At 36.2% G+C, this 16,922-nt stretch overlaps 2 protein-coding genes across 3 annotated transcripts in view; one reads left to right on the plus strand and one right to left on the minus strand.

Annotated features, from left to right (window-relative positions):
* Positions 1 to 5,427, minus strand: part of LOC150096122 (uncharacterized) — a 135,979-nt gene extending 130,552 nt beyond the window's left edge. The window contains exon 1 of the mRNA XM_090408823.1: positions 5,302 to 5,427. The gene's annotated coding sequence lies outside the window, so the exon portion shown is untranslated. The remainder of the gene's footprint in view (positions 1 to 5,301) is intronic.
* LOC150096124 (organic cation transporter protein-like) overlaps positions 1 to 16,922 on the plus strand; it is a 104,899-nt gene that overhangs the window by 32,413 nt on the left and 55,564 nt on the right. The window contains exon 1 of one of the 2 annotated variants that reach the window (XM_090408821.1): positions 5,569 to 5,733. The exons of the other annotated variant lie outside the window; for it this stretch is intronic. The gene's annotated coding sequence lies outside the window, so the exon portion shown is untranslated. Of the gene's footprint in view, positions 1 to 5,568; positions 5,734 to 16,922 lie in introns of those variants that run through there. 2 annotated transcript variants of the gene reach the window in all.

The raw sequence follows: 16,922 nt of genomic DNA on the forward strand, positions 1-16,922 counted from the left end.
TATTTATAATGAAAAATGAAAAGAAAATAATCCCTTATTTTTATTCACACTTACTTTTTTTTTTCTTTACTTACAAATGCGTAAGAAAATTTTTATGCATTTTATGCAACCTGTCGTTCGTTTTTGCAGGGTTAAAGCAGCATATCATATTACTGCGCCTTGTCAAGATGACTGATTATTGCATATTTACGAAAGACATGATTTAAATGCTGCGTTTACATTGTCAAGGTCTGCAGTATTGCATGTGATTGCTACTTTGGTACTTGCCACCCCCCCCCCCTCCTTACATCAGGAACCCCAGCAATTCAGCAGGCTGGATATGATAGGGAAATCTTTCATCATCTTAAGCAAAGACAACTCTCTTTTTGTGGTGTGAGCTCACTGTATTCAGTTAATGTACATAGATATCAAAATGCCTATTCAACCTATACAGTTTTAAGCAGATTTTTTTTATTATTATTGTTATCATGCATACCTGATAATTAAATATTGGCACATATTCTACATTACAGAAAATAAAATAAAGAGCAACACAAATTAATTAATAAGGATTATGAAATTAATGCTTATAATTCATTTATTCATAAAGATTATTTATTTAAAAAAATGAATCGATTCTAATTTCTTATAACTTAATTATGTAAAATGGTAGAGAAATTGTAAATCTGGACAAAGTGGTTAGATTTCGTTGAATTTAGTATTCAATTTAATAACTGAAAGAATCTACACGGCCTATCTATAAAACTTTCTTTCTTTTTTTTTTTTTTTTTTGGCCTGTCAATATTACTGTTTTAACTTCTGTCTCGATCTGTGCATATTAGCAGTGGCGCTTTGATTCGGATGATTTTAATTAAATTTGATGTTTGTAATATTTTTCCTGCTTCGGTAATTATGTGTTTGCGGGTTAGGATTGCTGAATTTAACAATCAACGGGCAGTTGGTTATCAGTCTGTTTTCACTCTCAGATAGTTTTTAATTATTTGTTTTCTTATACAGCATCAGCCGCCGTAATGGAGGCTAGTTTTGTTAAATATGTAACGCGATTTCAGTTCATAGCAAAATCACATTTCCGTCCTTTCCGAAAGATTGCTCATGCGCATTTGGGTTTGCCATTGACCATTGACCATTGACGTTACTGACAGGATGGGTGAAGCACAAGTGCTTTTCATATTCCCCTTTATCTGTAATGAGAGTTATTTGGGAATGGGAGATTTGTGAGCAATTAAGCTCGCCCTCTGAGGGCAGTAGTGTTAGCTATGATCAGTTGAGAGAAGAATAGCTTTCGGTCTTTTGTGTTTGTAGTAATCAGTCTCATTGTAATTGACAGCTTGCACGATTAGTGGGTTTGAATGTGAACTTGACTTCACGAAGAATTTTTCTGCAAGATCACGAAGAAGGGAGGAGATGTATGGAATGCCGGTTTCTCGGTGAATCTGTGAATTTCTGACGAACCACGGTGCATCCAGGATCATCCTAAGGCATTTATTTTGGATTCTCTGCAATTTTGAAATGTTTGATCTTGAAGTGTGACTCCATGCTGGTGAGGCGTAGGTGATGACTGGACGTATTACCATCCGGTAAAGAAGCAATTTATTATGTAGGTTCAATTTGCTCTTGCGGTTGATCAATGGGTAGAGCTGAGCTATGACTTTGGAAGATTTGGAACAAACGAGATTGATGTGTTTGTTGAAAAGGAGTTTCTTATCCATCAATACTCCAAGATATTTGGTCTCTGAATGCCATGGGATCTTTTGACCAGAGAGCAGGATGTCTTCTTTGTTGCAGATCTTTCTTCTTGAAAACATCATGGCTGAGCTTTTGAGGGGGTTTACTTGAATTCTCCAGTTGGTGAACCAGTTTGCTAGCTCATTGATACTTCCTTGGAGTCTAGTGATTGCTAGGTGAGGGCTGAGCGATCTGGCCAGAATAGCGGTATCGTCGGCATAAAGAGCCGTAGTAGTTTTTGGGTTGAGAGGAACATCTGCCATGTAAGTTGTGAAAAGTATTGGGGCCAGAAGAGAACCTTGAGGTACTCCCGCCTGGATTCTGCGCCTTGAAGAAACAATTCCGTTGAGTTTTACTTGCATGTATCTTTCATTGATATATGAATATATGAGTTTCACTAGTTTAATTGGGATATTGTTTTCAATTAGTTTGAAGATAAGGCCTTGATGCCAGACCTTATCAAAAGCCTTGGCAACATCCAAAAATACAGCAGCAGTATGAAGGTGCCAGTTAAAACCATGAGTGATATGTTCTGTTAGTCGGTGAATTTGTTGCACCGTGTTGTGAGCTTTGCGAAACCCAAATTGTTCATTTGGGATTATTTTCTGTTGGTCCACTGCTGTTTGCAGTCTTGATAGGATGATCTTTTCTGTCACTTTGCCAAGACAGGAAAGAAGACTGATGGGCCTGTAGCTTTGGGGAAGTTGTGGGTTATTACCAGGTTTTTTCAGAGGTATAATGTCCGCGACTTTCCAATCAGAGGGAAAGTATTGGAATCTTAAGATGGAATTGGTAATATTAACTAGATGAATTATGGCTTTCCGTGGGAGTAGCTTTATTATTCTATTGGTAATGCCGTCAGGGCCGGGGGCCTTTTTATTCTTCAGATGGGAAATGATATTTATTATTTCTGTTGGAGATGTGGGGATGATGGTTTCTGAATCATCCTTAAGCTGACTTAGTGCATTTCTAACTTTACGATGGACTTTGTAAATAAGATTGATATTTAAGTTTGCATAAGATGGGCTGCATTGATTTTCCAGATTGTCAATTAGGGCTTCTGCTTTTTCTTCATCTGTGTGTGCAACTCCAAGATTGGTCTTTAAAGGGGGAAGTGGTTGTCTTTTGGTACGAAGAGATTTTACAAACTTCCACATGGAGTTATCTTCTGGGTTGATTTCTTTCAGTTTGGTTTCCCATTTGGAGTTTCTGTGGACCTGGAGGGCTTCTCGAACCTGTCTGTTCAAAGTGTTTAAGGTTGCTTTGTCCTGCGGGGCTCTGGTGTTGTGATATCGCTTTCTGGCCTTGTTTTTGGCTCTAATCAGGTCCATTATCTCTTCTGGGATCTTGGAAGCGTGGAAGACAGTGGTTTGAGTGACTGATGCTATTGCTGTGTTGATTTGCCTAGTTAAGTTGTTTACAGCTTGATCTATTTCTTCTTTTTTACGAATGACAGGGGGAGGACCGATGTGGATTGGAAGAACCTTAGAGAGCTTGTCCCATGGTATGAAAGAATGATGGGGAGAGAGTTGGTCTTGAAGTCCTAACCTGAGTAGGATGGGATTATGATCTGAGTTAAGCTCTTCTACTGTCTCCAGCTGGTATTGATATTTGATGTTTCTGAGGATAACTATGTCTAATACATCAGAACTTCCTGATGGGCTGTAGTGGGTGGGGTCAGTGGGTCCAGCTACTATTGATGAGTTGAGTAATGTGTAGTTGTATAAGGTACGTCCTTTGGTGTTGATTGACGAACTGAACCAAGCCGTATGTTTAGAGTTAAGGTCTCCAGCTATGATTATGGAATCTGTGGAGCCGAGGATGGAGTCTAAGTCTGCTGTCAATAGTGGAATACTGGGAGGATTGTACGCTGCGTAGATTTTGAGTTTGCCAGCGTTATTTGTGTGCACCTCCACACCCGTCACCTCAAGGTTTAGAGTTTGGGGGTTGGTCAGCGAGTTGTGGCTTAAATAATTTTTGATAAAGATAGCTGTTCCACCTCCACTAGAGTTAAGTCTGTCTGTCCTGTATAAAATATAACTTCTTAGTTTTGGATTGTTTGATGGTCTGAGGTGGGATTCACTGATCAGGATTATGTCTGGATTGTATCTTTTTGCAAATTCTTGCAGCTCGAGAATTTTGTTTGTTAAGCCATTGGCATTCCATGCTGTTATCATGAGAGAATTTGGTTTAAATTTTTTAAACATTATAGAGAGCTGTTAGTATGGATTGGGTTTCTAGGTAGAATCTTTTTCTGGAGGATGGTGAGGTGCTTGCTTTGCTGAATTCATGCAGCATTGTTGCAAGTGACGAGGTTAAAGCTGAAGTGAGATTAGAGCTTGTTCGCTCTTGTGATGAAGAAGTCTGGGTTCTTACCGCTTCTGCATATGATTTGGACATGGTTGATGGTCTAGTGCCTTCCTGTGATGTTGAATGTGAGGTAATATGTTCTGGAGGGCGGACTTCTTGGATGTGCATTGTGTCATTTCTTGGAGGAGCGTGGTTACTTCTTAATGATCCACGGTTTTTTGGATGGAAAAGGCAACCCTTGTAATTAGAGGGGTGTGGTCCTCTACAGTTGGCACAACAGGCAGGTGTTGACCTGGGTTTGGTGCAGGAGTTGGTTTGATGACCCTCACCGCATTTTAGGCATCTATATGCAGCTCTGCACAGTTTTTGGGCATGCCCGAACCTCTGGCATCTGTGGCACTGCCCTGCCGATGCCTTCTTCCTTAGAGGTTCGGTTGTGATTTTAAGCTTACAGATGTCCGTTAATTCATAGATGCTTTTTTGTGTATTAGAGATTTCGACCAACACCAGTGGCATTGGTGTTTTATCTGATCTCAACATTCTAGTGACTTTGGTTGGAGTCAGTCCTTGATTGATGAGGTCAGCTGTAATCTCATCAGTTGAGATGCCTTCAGCCACTCCTCTTAGAACTACCTTTAAGTTCTTCTCGCTTGCTAGCGCAAAGGTGTGGAAGGGCAGTTTGGAGTTGTCAAACAATTTGGTCATCAAGCGATAATCGGTGACAGTGGTAGGGTGGATCTTTACACCCTCTTCCGTATTTCTTGCCCAGGAAAAATTGATATTATGATCTCCTAGGGATCTTGAGACTGAGGTCCATTTGTTTTTGTCTCGAAGGATAACTGGAGGGACCTTTTCTTTTCTGTCTTGGGAGATCTGATTTTGTTGAGTTGATACATTATCTTCCAGTTCACCTCCCGATGTTCTTCGTCTTTTATTAGATTGTTCCTCATGAGAACAATCGAGCTGTCGGGGAGACTTTGTAGGTAGAACAGGTGTAATGTCCTCTTCTATGTCTAAATCATCATCTTCAGTGTCATTTACTTGAGTAAAGAGATTCAAGCAGCCAGGGTAGTCTGTATCAAATTTCTTAAGGATGAATTTGAGAATGTCAAGTGACATATCTTTGTTTAGCTGTTGAATGGCGTCCTTGATATCGTTTACATTCTCCATTCTTGTGTACGAAATATTAAGATATATTTCGGAAAGGTATGATGGCGTATAGAACGGGCTAGGGCCAGAAAATTGTATCAAAAGTTAAATTCTTACCTTTTATTCTGTAAACAAAGCAGATTCACAATATCTAAAACTCACTAATCACCACTGATATCAAAAAACATTCTTCACAACAACAACCGTCATGCGAGACTACTATGCGAGACGCCATCTTTTTTCTACTCCATTTGGGTTTGCCACATATTGTCTATTCTAAAATATGCCGCACTTCTGTAACCAAACGACAAACTTAGTCGCGCCCTCTATCTTAGGAAGATGCTTTCTGTTTCTTTTTTTTTCTTCAAGAGTTCATTGCGTTGCGTCACCATTTAATGATTTTTTTACAAATAGCTACCTTAATGCGTATTTACCTAAATTTAATTATAAAATTAAAGAGCATAAGACTTCGATTTCCTTTAAAACTATTGAAAGATAGGGTAAAGCAAATGCTTTATAGCCAGACTCTCGTGAGCTCCCCACAATTTCGTAAGTTTTAAAAGCCAGCATTGTTTTTCTACGTGACTAAATTCCTTAATAATATTTATTACTCAGGATTTTTGTCAAGGTTTTATTTGATATCATATTTAGGTACATTTTAGTTTGTCAGGAACGCTGATGCAAATCGCAGCCCGCAGAGCAAATTTAGTCAGTTAAATTTGATAGTGTGTACTGTATTTTGTATTTTAGGTATTGAGCTCTAATACCATCGTTAACTACATTACTGCATGTGTCAAATAAAATTTTAAAAAAAAAAAAGTTAAAATTGTAAGAGTAATCTCATCTGTCATTTGAAATATGTAAAATTGGCAAAGATATAGTTCAAAATATGTTGCTGTTTATTGCAAACACCTAGTGTATGTTGGAAATGATCCGTTTAAAATTTCCTTGAATGTTGACTTTTTTTTTTTTTTTTTTTTTTTTTTTTTTTTTTTTTTTTTTTTTGAGCCTTTAGTGTACTGGATAGACTTTATCGACTTATGATCTCGCTGGACATTTTTTTTTTTTTTTTTTGACACATAACATTAGTGAGATGCTAATAACCATTCGGCCAACCAGGCCGAGTGGTTAGCGTATCCGCTCGCCAGCCAAAAGGCTGCGTGTTCGAATCCCGCCGTGGGCTTGAGCGTTTGTGATTGTCTGTGAAAATGCTAGTGGTAGTAGTGGGCGTTGGTGTAGTTGTAGTTCATTGTAGTTAGTGGATTGTGGGTGGTGAAAATAGAGAGTTGTTGAGTAGATGCCCTCCCTCGATGAGTCTTTGGACTCTCCAAAACTCCTCCATACTTGACCAAAGGTAATCGTTAGGTCAAGAATTACTAAGAATATTAAATTGAAATTTTCTGCTCGACGTCAAAGTTAACCTCCTCCCCCCACCAAAAGAAAGGGGAAAAAATTACCTTTGAATTTGATCTGTAATTTTCGTCATTTCTGCTAAGTAACGTAGTGAATTTGCATTATTCTTGCGCAGTCATCTCATATTTCCCTCCACCAGCAATAATCGCACTTTGGAAGACGTGCATAGGCATACCGCAAGTTGGTACAAATCCCTAGAAGTTAAGAAAGTCGGTAGAACGGCGAGAAATTATTTACTTTTTTAGTAAAAGAAGGCTTAAAATAAGTTGATGTTTATTACAAAGACTTAAGTGGATTTTGGAAATTACACACTCGAAATTTACTTTAATGTTATTTTTATTTATTATGAACCGTAAATTGCCATTTATCAAATTGTATTTAACAGTCAAGGAAATAAGTGTATAATAGTGATATTATCCATTATAATTTCGTTAAATTGTATCAAACCAGCGAGGAGTTATAATTTCGAACCGTTTTTTCCAATAAAAACGGAATAATAATAATAATAATAATAATAAATCATCAAACAGTCTTGAACGTAGGACAACAATCACCAACTTCCTGTAGTTGGTATTTTAGGCCAACCGAATATTTTTTTATATACAATACAGTTTTAAAAATTTTATAAGTTGAGTTTTTGTCCATTGTTTTTTCTGAAAATTATCATGATGTATGCGATACTTATTTTATTCAAATAATATCGACTGGTATTTCTTGGTTTATCAAACCTTTACGGCTCGATTTACGAAATTCGGTCTAGTTTTGGGCTTATTACTATAGACATACTATGCAACCCCAAAAGTCATTCTAATAAGTGTAAGCATTGTACTACGCTCACTTATAAACTCCTTATTTATGTAAATCGTTAATTTTATTAAAAATTACCATCATTATTTCTTGAATATCTTCAGTTATATCTGAAATGATAGAATAAATGACTTCCCATCTCGTCTAGGACGCGAATAAAGGTGATTAGTTGGTCTCATACTGATGTGGGAGGGTCTTCCTTCCTGAAACTCGGGCTTTTCAACAGGCAAACCGACCATTAGAACACACGCAGTTAACAGACCGAATAACACTGGCCTCATAGCCTGAGTTGCTTCAGCGTAAATCCAAACAAACGAAACTAAAGTACCAAATGTCTTCAAGGTGATTATAAAAACAAGAGCACTGAAGTAAACGAACTTCGCAGTCTTGGGACAGACTAACTTAATGCTGGGAAAAAATCAGATGATCAACATACTAACTAATCATTAAGGTAGTGGCTAAACCGATATGCGTATTCATATGTAAATATGCATATGGCTTATGCGTATTCACTCAGCTTATCTTCACTCTCGCATTCATTCTCTTAGCTTTTTATTTATTATTTCCTCATACATATTTATACATAAACGCGTAACAATATCGAGATGTTCAATATTGTCAAATTAGATAATCATTATACATAAATGTTAATTTATTTTCCAGCCACATTTTTATTTTTACAACTATATTTTTCTTAAAATTATTCATATTTTAATAACCCGATTAAACCATTATTATGATCACATATATATATATATATATATATATATGTATGATCATAATAAAACCTTTTTTACTTAAATCTCGGTTCTAGTCATTTAATTCTTCATAAAACGATATATATATATATATATATATATATATATATGTGATCATAATAATGGTTTAATCGGGTTATTAAAATATGAATAATTTTAAGAAAAATATAGTTGTAAAAATAAAAATGTGGCTGGAAAATAAATTAACATTTATGTATAATGATTATCTAATTTGACAATATTGAACATCTCGATATTGTTACGCGTTTATTTACGCGTTTCCAGCCACATTTCTATTTTTACAACTATATTTTTCTTAAAATTATTCATATTTTAATAACCCGATTAAACCATTATTATGATCACATATATATATATATATATATATATATATATATATATATCGTTTTATGAAGAATTAAATGACTAGAACCGAGATTTAAGTAAAAAGGTTTTTAATATAAACACACTACTAGTTTCGGCCTGTAACAGCCTTCTTAGGTGAACATTATAAAAGAAGAAAAAACACTAAACATTGAGGGTTAAAAGATTATGAACAACATAGACAGTCTTTAATGTCCCTCATGTGTTTTTCCATGTATCGATATTTTGAGTTTACCAGAAGAACGGGTCAGTTTGACATCAAGAAAAGGCAAGGAATTATCCGTTTCAAGCTCGGCAGTAAACTTAATACTTTGATGTCGGCTATTGAGATGTTCGAGGAAAACCATAAGGGATTCATGTCCATGGCTCCAAACAATGAAGACATCATCCACATAACGTTTCCAAACTTTAGGTGTTAAAATAAAGAAAGAGATAGCCTTGGTTTCAAAATCTTCTAAGTAAATATTTGCGAGAACAGAAGATAAAGGATTACCCATAGCCAGTCCATGATTTTGTTTGTACATATTATCTTGAAATTTAAAGTAACCGGACCTGATGCAATGTGTAAGCAAGGCTAACATTTTTTTGGATAACTTGTCCTTGAGTAATGTTAGGACTTCATCTGTTGGGACATTAGTGAACAAAGAAGTTATGTCCAAGCTAGCCATGATGTCATTTTCATCAACTGTAATATCCTTGATGTATGTAACAAATTCTGAAGTGTTCTTGATAAAGGATGGTAACTTTCCTGAAAAACATTTTAGGTATTTGGCAAGGTATTTTTGGCAAGGTATATATATATATATATATGAGGTACTTGTACTGTATATGAGGCTAATGACTTCATATCACTTGCCTTAGTATGCATCCCATAATGCGAAGCACACCCCTTTCAGTCGTGTGTATAATGCAATGCATAATTGGACACTACCCAGACCAGTTTCGACCTTTATTGAGGTCTCTTCAGTGGGAGCCAGGCCCGGGAGAGATACCAAGGTTGAAGTAATGCAGAAGTCATATATATCCCATATACAAGTAGACATTTCTGTACGCAGAGGAATACTTGAGCTTTGTTGTTGAGCAACGGATAAAATTATTGGCTTTTGTCACAAGTGCAGTTCACCCCTGAATATCGTGTTCAGATTTTAGGATTGTAAACGGAATTGTGTACTCACAACATTTTGGTGATCATAATAATGGTTTTATCGGGTTATTAAAAATGGTTACATGTGAATTTCACAAGCATTATCCTGAGTCGTGAGTGATTTTAAAGTTTGTTTATACTATTTTGCTTGTATTTTACTCGTACTTGTTTATACTATTCGAAATAATCGCTTTGCTAGGCCTAATTATATCAATGTTGATTATGGGAATTCGAGTATTCAAGTATGTGTATCTTTTGTGAAGATTACTTTGGAGGAAACAGTTCGCTGAATTTAGGCTAAAAATACGGAATCCTAGCAAATTTATTTGAAATGGGCTAATGATAAGCCGAATATTTTAGCAGTATTTGCGCAATTATTTTTTTTTGTGAAACTGGTGGATGTAACATTATTGTGTGAGGGCTTTAATCTAAAGGCTCATAAAATAGTGTTGCCTCTGTCAAGTTCGTTCTTCTTTAGCTTATTTCTAGAAAATCCTTATTAACAATCGATTGTAACTTTGACGCATATGGCATCCGCTGATCCGAAAGCAATTGTAAGCTTTATGTACAATGGTGGAATTAACGTATCAGAGGACAGCTTTCAACACTTTTAAAAGCAGAGGAAACAGAAACTGAAACTAATAGAACTATTATCAGTAGGAAGATGGAGCATACAGATAATTTGGGTGGCATGAAAACTAGAATTACTTCTCGAGGAAATGAGCTATCGGTATGATATACTTGGACATCATCGGGAGAGATAAATGGATTCGAAGTCATATGGTCAGGGCATGACGCGAAGCAGGAGTCGGTTTCCTTCTTAACACAAAAGAGCTAGAGATGCACTGGTAGGATACAAAAACAGTCAGTTAACGAATCACAGTAGCAAGATTTCAAGCAAAACCATTTAATATATCAATAGTCCAGATATATGCACCAACATCTGACAGCACAGATGAGGATATTGACTTATTTTACAAAGATCTGACAGAAACAATACCAAAGCAAGATGTATTATTGAAGAAGAATGGAATGCCAAAGTTGGAATAGATAATAATGGTTGGGAAAGCGTCATGTGAAAATATGGTTTTGGAGAAAGAAATTAACTAGGTGAAAAAATGTTAGAATTTGCTGCGGACCACGAGGTGATGATCTGTAACACAAGATTCCAGCAAAAGGAATGTAGAAAATGGACGCGGTGATCAAAACCAAGAACATGATTGATATGATTACGATTAAAAGAAGATGGATAATATCAGTACAATAGTGTCGAACTTTTCAAGAAGTGGATATAGATGCGGATCATAGTTTACTGATTGCAAACATCAAGTTGAAATTAATAAGAAAATATAAACCCCAACATCAGAAAAAGAGATACAGCAAGAATAAGTGAAGCAGAAATAGGAAGAAGGTACAGAACAGTGTTATAAGAGTAACTTAAAAGTATGGACAAAGAAAAAAAAAATTCGAATCTAAGAGTGAAAGGAGTAATGAAGGCAATAGAAGACGCAGTTGAAGAAACAGTACCAGAAGAAAAGATCAACAAGAAGTGGATTAGACAAGAAACACTGAAGTTAGTTCAGGAAAAGAGAAGAGAATGTTGAAGATAAGAAGGGATTCATCAGAACAAATAGAAGAGCAATATAGAAGAAAGTGTAATGAGGTGAAAAAAGCAGTCAGAATGAATAAGATGAAATGGTTAGAAGCCCAATGCAAGTATATAGAACAGTACTATGGAGAGCATAAAACAAGAGAGGTATACAAAATGATCAGAACCATTAATAGAAAGTGGCAACCAAAACAGACCACAGTTAATGATGAAAAAGGCAAAGTATTGATGAATAAAGAAAAAATTGCACAGCTGTGGACAAGATACTGTAGTGAGTTATATGAAGAAAAACTAGATTTAAGCATTGGGAAACTGACTGAAGAATGGAAGCAGATATCACCACCAGGTAATGAGCATGATATGGACATTTTAAGAGGAGAGGTATAAAAAGCAATAGGACGACTAAACACAACAAGAGTCCTGGTAACGATAACATTACTGGAGAAATGATTAAATATGGTGGTGAAAGTATGGTTACAGAAATGCACCAACTATGTAATATGGTATGGAAAGAAGGGAAAATGCCAGAGGAGTGAGTGAAATCGATATTAGCGACATTATACAAGAAAGGAAATAAGCTACGAGAATGTAAAAATTATAGAACTATTGTTTTGACAAGTCACCTTGGTAGTATGATGATTATATTGATAGAAGGATTGAGAACATAATTGCAAAGCATACTTTACAGACGAGCAAGCAGGATTTGGGAAGGATAGAACTACAATTCAACAGGTTTTGATAATACGGTTATTAGCAGAGAAAGCTAGGCAAAAAAACAAAAACATATTATTATTATTATTATTATTATTATTATTATTATTATTATTATTATTCCTGACACCTCCAAGGAATCCGAAGACTCATCGCGGGAGGATACCTACAACTGTCTCAACCACTACACCGAACTACGAATCAATGCCATCTACCGCCCACCCACAACTGGCATTCTATGTCTGTAAATTGCGTGTGTTCTGAAGGGCCGATTTTGTCTGTATGCGGGATGAAAAACCCGAGTTTCCGGGAGAAAAAACCCTGCTACCTCCGTCTGAGATCGGCTAACTCTACTTGCTTTGTTGATTTTCAGAACATTTGACAGTATCGATCAGAAAGTGAAATTAGCAGTACTGGAATCCTATGGAATTGATAAAAAAAAAAAAAAAACGAATAGCTATATTAAAAGATGTTTATCAGACTACAGTTGCAGCAATTTAGGTGATGATTTGTGAAAATGGTTTAGAACAAACAGAAGATAGAGGGACTCAATATCACCAAGCATTTTCATCCCACATTTAAAAAGAGCAATGGATGAAATGAAGGAAGATGTAAAAGGAATATCAGTACACGTGATAAGAATTAACAATCTGAGATTTGTAGATTATTTTGTTATTATTGAAGAAGACGAAAGAGAACTACAAAAAAAACATTGAATCTGTTAAATGAGGATTGGAAGAGATTTGGACTTATGAACTTGGAAAAAACAAAGACAATGGTATTTGGTGAGAAGAACATGAAACAAAAGATACAAGTGGATGGAATTGATATAGAAAATGTAGAACAATTCACATATTTGGGAAATAAAATGACATATGATTTGGACTGTAAAAAAGAAATAAAGATCAGGATTGCAAAGGGAAGAACAAATCTAAAGGAAAAGTAAAGTGATCAGCCTGGAAACATCTTTAGCCGTGTACCGTATGGATCAGAAACGTGGGCAATAAATAAGGAATCAAGAAAAAGAATTTCGGCATTTGAAAGAACATGTTACAGGAAGATCTAAAAATAAGATGGGTACAGAAAATCACGAATGACGAGCTCTTTCGGAAGATACAACAAAAGGAGGATCTAATGCAGAAGATTATAAAACAGAAGCTGCAATTATTTGGACACATCTGCTGAATGAGTGAGGACTGGAAGATAAAGACATTAATGTTTTGTATTATGGATGGCGTAAACAGAAGAGGCGGACCATACATAGAATAGATAGATGACATAAAAGACTGGTGGGAAATGGATTTACAGAAACTGCAAACTGTGCACTGGAAAAGGAATGGTGGAAGAAGATAGTGAAGGCGGCATCAGACACCGACAGGCAGTGAGCCCATGGTTCATGATGATGATGAGAGTCTAATGGTGAATGGTTTAATTGAGGTCATAGGCAAACATTGGAGTGTTTCTGATGTAGTGCGACAGGATTAAGAGTCTTTGCATTCTCTTAAGTATTTATCAACTAGTGTTGAGAAATACACAAGTAGAGGAATGTTGTTGCAGGTAAGAGAGGACTGAGTAAAAGATACTCTTGGTAGAGCCAGTTGTCGGATATCAAAGATCCAGTGTCATCATTATTTGAAGATATAGTAGGGAAGTAAGGTCGGATGGTAGTGAATTTAAGCAATGTTATCAGCACTTACTCATCCACAAAATCATATTCCTCAATCAAGTGAGCATTATACTATATCTCAGAATTCATTCCATACAGAGAAACAGCGATAGTTGATGTGTCACTACTGTGTGGTAATCCGAATTTAAGAGGGTGCAATTCGCAGTAACCGACATAGTTCCGATATCCATGAGGCCTCTTGTCTTGGTCCTATGTTAGCTCCAGTCACCACTCACTTATCCTTTTCTACTAATGGCGGATTATTTAACACACAGTCTTTCCTCAGTTTACCAGGTTCTAGTGATGATGCATAATCTCTGGTTCATTTGTCTATTCCATCCAAGGCATCTGCATTATGCAATATTACACAGGATATAACTGACATCAAGCTTGGTGCCTTGGCATTTGGTGGATATTCTCTTGCATCACCTGTTGATTGTTCTTCACACGGTGCTCATAGTTCTAAGATAAAGGATAATACATATGGATTGTCTAGTTACGGCGAAAACGTCAGTTAAGCAACGTCAGTAAGCAGCAACCTTACTCATATATTGCTAATGTGCTACTAAAGGGCATCTGGAACGAGTTCGATGTTGACACAAAGGAGAATAAATCACCGACAATTGATCGCAAATCAGTTCTCGTGTCTTTTGAGATTTCTGGGTTGAAGAGGAATGGTGTACCACTGAACTGTTCAACAAGCAGTGTCGGATTGCCCATTAAGGCAATGAGGCACATGCCTAGGGGCCTCAAGCTTTGGGGAACCCCCAAGCCAAGACATTTTCCTATAGTGTTTTAAAATAGATTAATGTTTTTTCAGTAAACATCATAAAAATCTTGATTATTTTAAGCGAAAATTTTTTCAAAACAATTATTACGTTTTAATATGTATTTTTAACAGCACATACTATCTATGCTTTAAATAATGCCGCAATACCAATGTGGGCGCTAGTTGACAAGCTTCGTGTTTTGTATTTTGAACAGCGCGCGCTATCTACGCTTTAAATTAAACCGCATTACCAATGTCAGCGCACGGCGCTGTTGACAGCTTTGAGGTCACGAAAACTGATTGCATTGCTGAGATAGGAAGTTTCGCCTGGTTGCTCCTTAACTTCATTTGTTATTGAATCGTGTACGAGTGAGGTGTTTGTTTCAAAAATAACTTTTTAGTGTGACTTTTCGTGTTTTCATTGTTTGAGTGTAGTGCAAGTAAAAAAAAACTGAATAAAAAAGGTGAAAAATAAAAAGTTTTATTATTTATCATCCTTTAACCCTTTAACAGGCAGAAAAATCCAGAAGTTCAAAAGCAGAATTGAAGCCGTGATCGATGCTAATGGTGGTTATTTTGAGTAAATCTTGTTGATAGTATTGTAATTAACTCTGCCTGTAATGTTTTTTTGTCAATTCATTAAATTTAATAGATACAAAGAAGATTTTCTTTTTCCTTACGAAACTGTCAAATTTATCCCGAACACCCTGTATTTGTCACCTAACTTTTATATTTTATTATTATTATTATTTTCGGGAGGGGCCCCAAATATAATTTGCCTAGGGCCCCAACTATCCTTAATCCGCCACTGTCAACAAGTACTTATTCTGCTTATTCCATTACTTTTAAACTGCTTTAAGCTACAAACAATTCTTTTGCTACGTGGCAAGTAAAAGGAAGAATGACTTTGGAAGGATAACTTTAGTAGAAGCTGATGGTAGCAAGATGATTGAGTCAGATGTAATAGTAGAGTTACTGAGTGACTACTTTACAAAAGTGTATTATCCGAGTGAGGATATTTCTGTCTCTTATGTAGCAATAACTGATATGAGAATTGAAGTTAATGAATCAGAGGTATTTAGGATATTGCAGAATTTAAATGCAAATACTGCTGTAGGTTTGGATGGAATATCAGCTCGGATATTCCATCCAAACTCGAATGTGCAAAGGAATTGTCAGTGTTTCTTACTTGGCTGTCTAACTTACGTCTGAGCTCTGGTAAGGTCCATAGGGAGTGCAAGGAAGGTAAAATAGTTCCTTTGCATAAAGAAGGCTCTAAGACCGCAGTAGAAAATTACAGATCAATCGCTCTCGGGAGTGGTGGTAAAAGTATTGGAAATGTTGGTTAATACAGAATTCGAGAATGGGTGGATAAGAATATGATACTCTAACGGGGAAAACATGGTTTTGTTCAAGGTGTGTCTTGCCTTAGTAATTTATTAACTTTTTATAATGGAGTGATAACTGAATTGGACAAGGGGAATGGCTACACAGTGATACTGTGGGATTTTGTTAAGGCTTTTGTCAGGATATCCCTTGGAATACTGTTGCACAAATTAGAACAAATGGGGATGGATATTAAACTGGTGATGTGGATAAGAGAATGGCTCATGGATAGATACCAAAAAGTAGTGTATGGTATTCAAAATTTAATCTTGCGCCTCATTTCACCGAAAAAAATAGATAAATAAATAAATAAAATAATAATTATCCATCTCACTTTTCCTTACAGTTAAAATCGCCTGCCAAGAAGGATTTTTTTTTAAATAATAATAATTATTATTATTATTATTATTATTATTCGTGATACCTCCAAGGAGTCCGAAGACTCATCGCGAGAGGACACCTACTGTACAACCCTCCGTCTCCACTACTACACAGAACCTCTATTACCAACCATTACCAACGCCATCTACTGTCCACAACCATCACCACCACAGCTAGTATTTTTTGTCTGTAAATTGCGTGTGTTCTGAAGGGCCGACTTGTTTGTATGCGGGATGAAAAACCAGAGTTCCGGGAGGAAAAAAACCCTGCTACCTCCGTATGAGATCGGCTAACTCACCTTCAATTGAAAAAGTCCATATAAAGATTCCTCCCGTCACGACGAGAATCGAACTTAGGCCTTTTCTAATTGAAGGGTGCACGATACCATCGTTCTTCCAATTGCGCTACGTCAAATATTTTATTTTCTCAAAAGCATCTATGCACATTCGGACGAACTATTTACATATATACAATAAGTACATAGCATGCTTATTTCAGTTAATGGAGGTGCTTAATGGCTGCTTCAATACGAGTATGTAGAGAACAAGACTTTCTTTTCTACTTCCAAGGGTATTTCTCATCAGAGCAACTGCAGACTATCAATCTCCTAGTACAGAACACATCGGTATCGAGAATTGTCCCTTAAGCAAGGTTTGAAATGGTTTCAAACTGAAATAAAATGTTCCTCTTGCAACAATTCAAAAGGATTT

This window comes from Typopeltis vanoorti, chromosome 19, assembly GCF_054136105.1.
Source record: "Typopeltis vanoorti isolate ZY-2024b chromosome 19, IOZ_Tvanoo_1.0, whole genome shotgun sequence".
Classification (NCBI taxonomy): domain Eukaryota; kingdom Metazoa; phylum Arthropoda; class Arachnida; order Uropygi; family Thelyphonidae; genus Typopeltis; species Typopeltis vanoorti.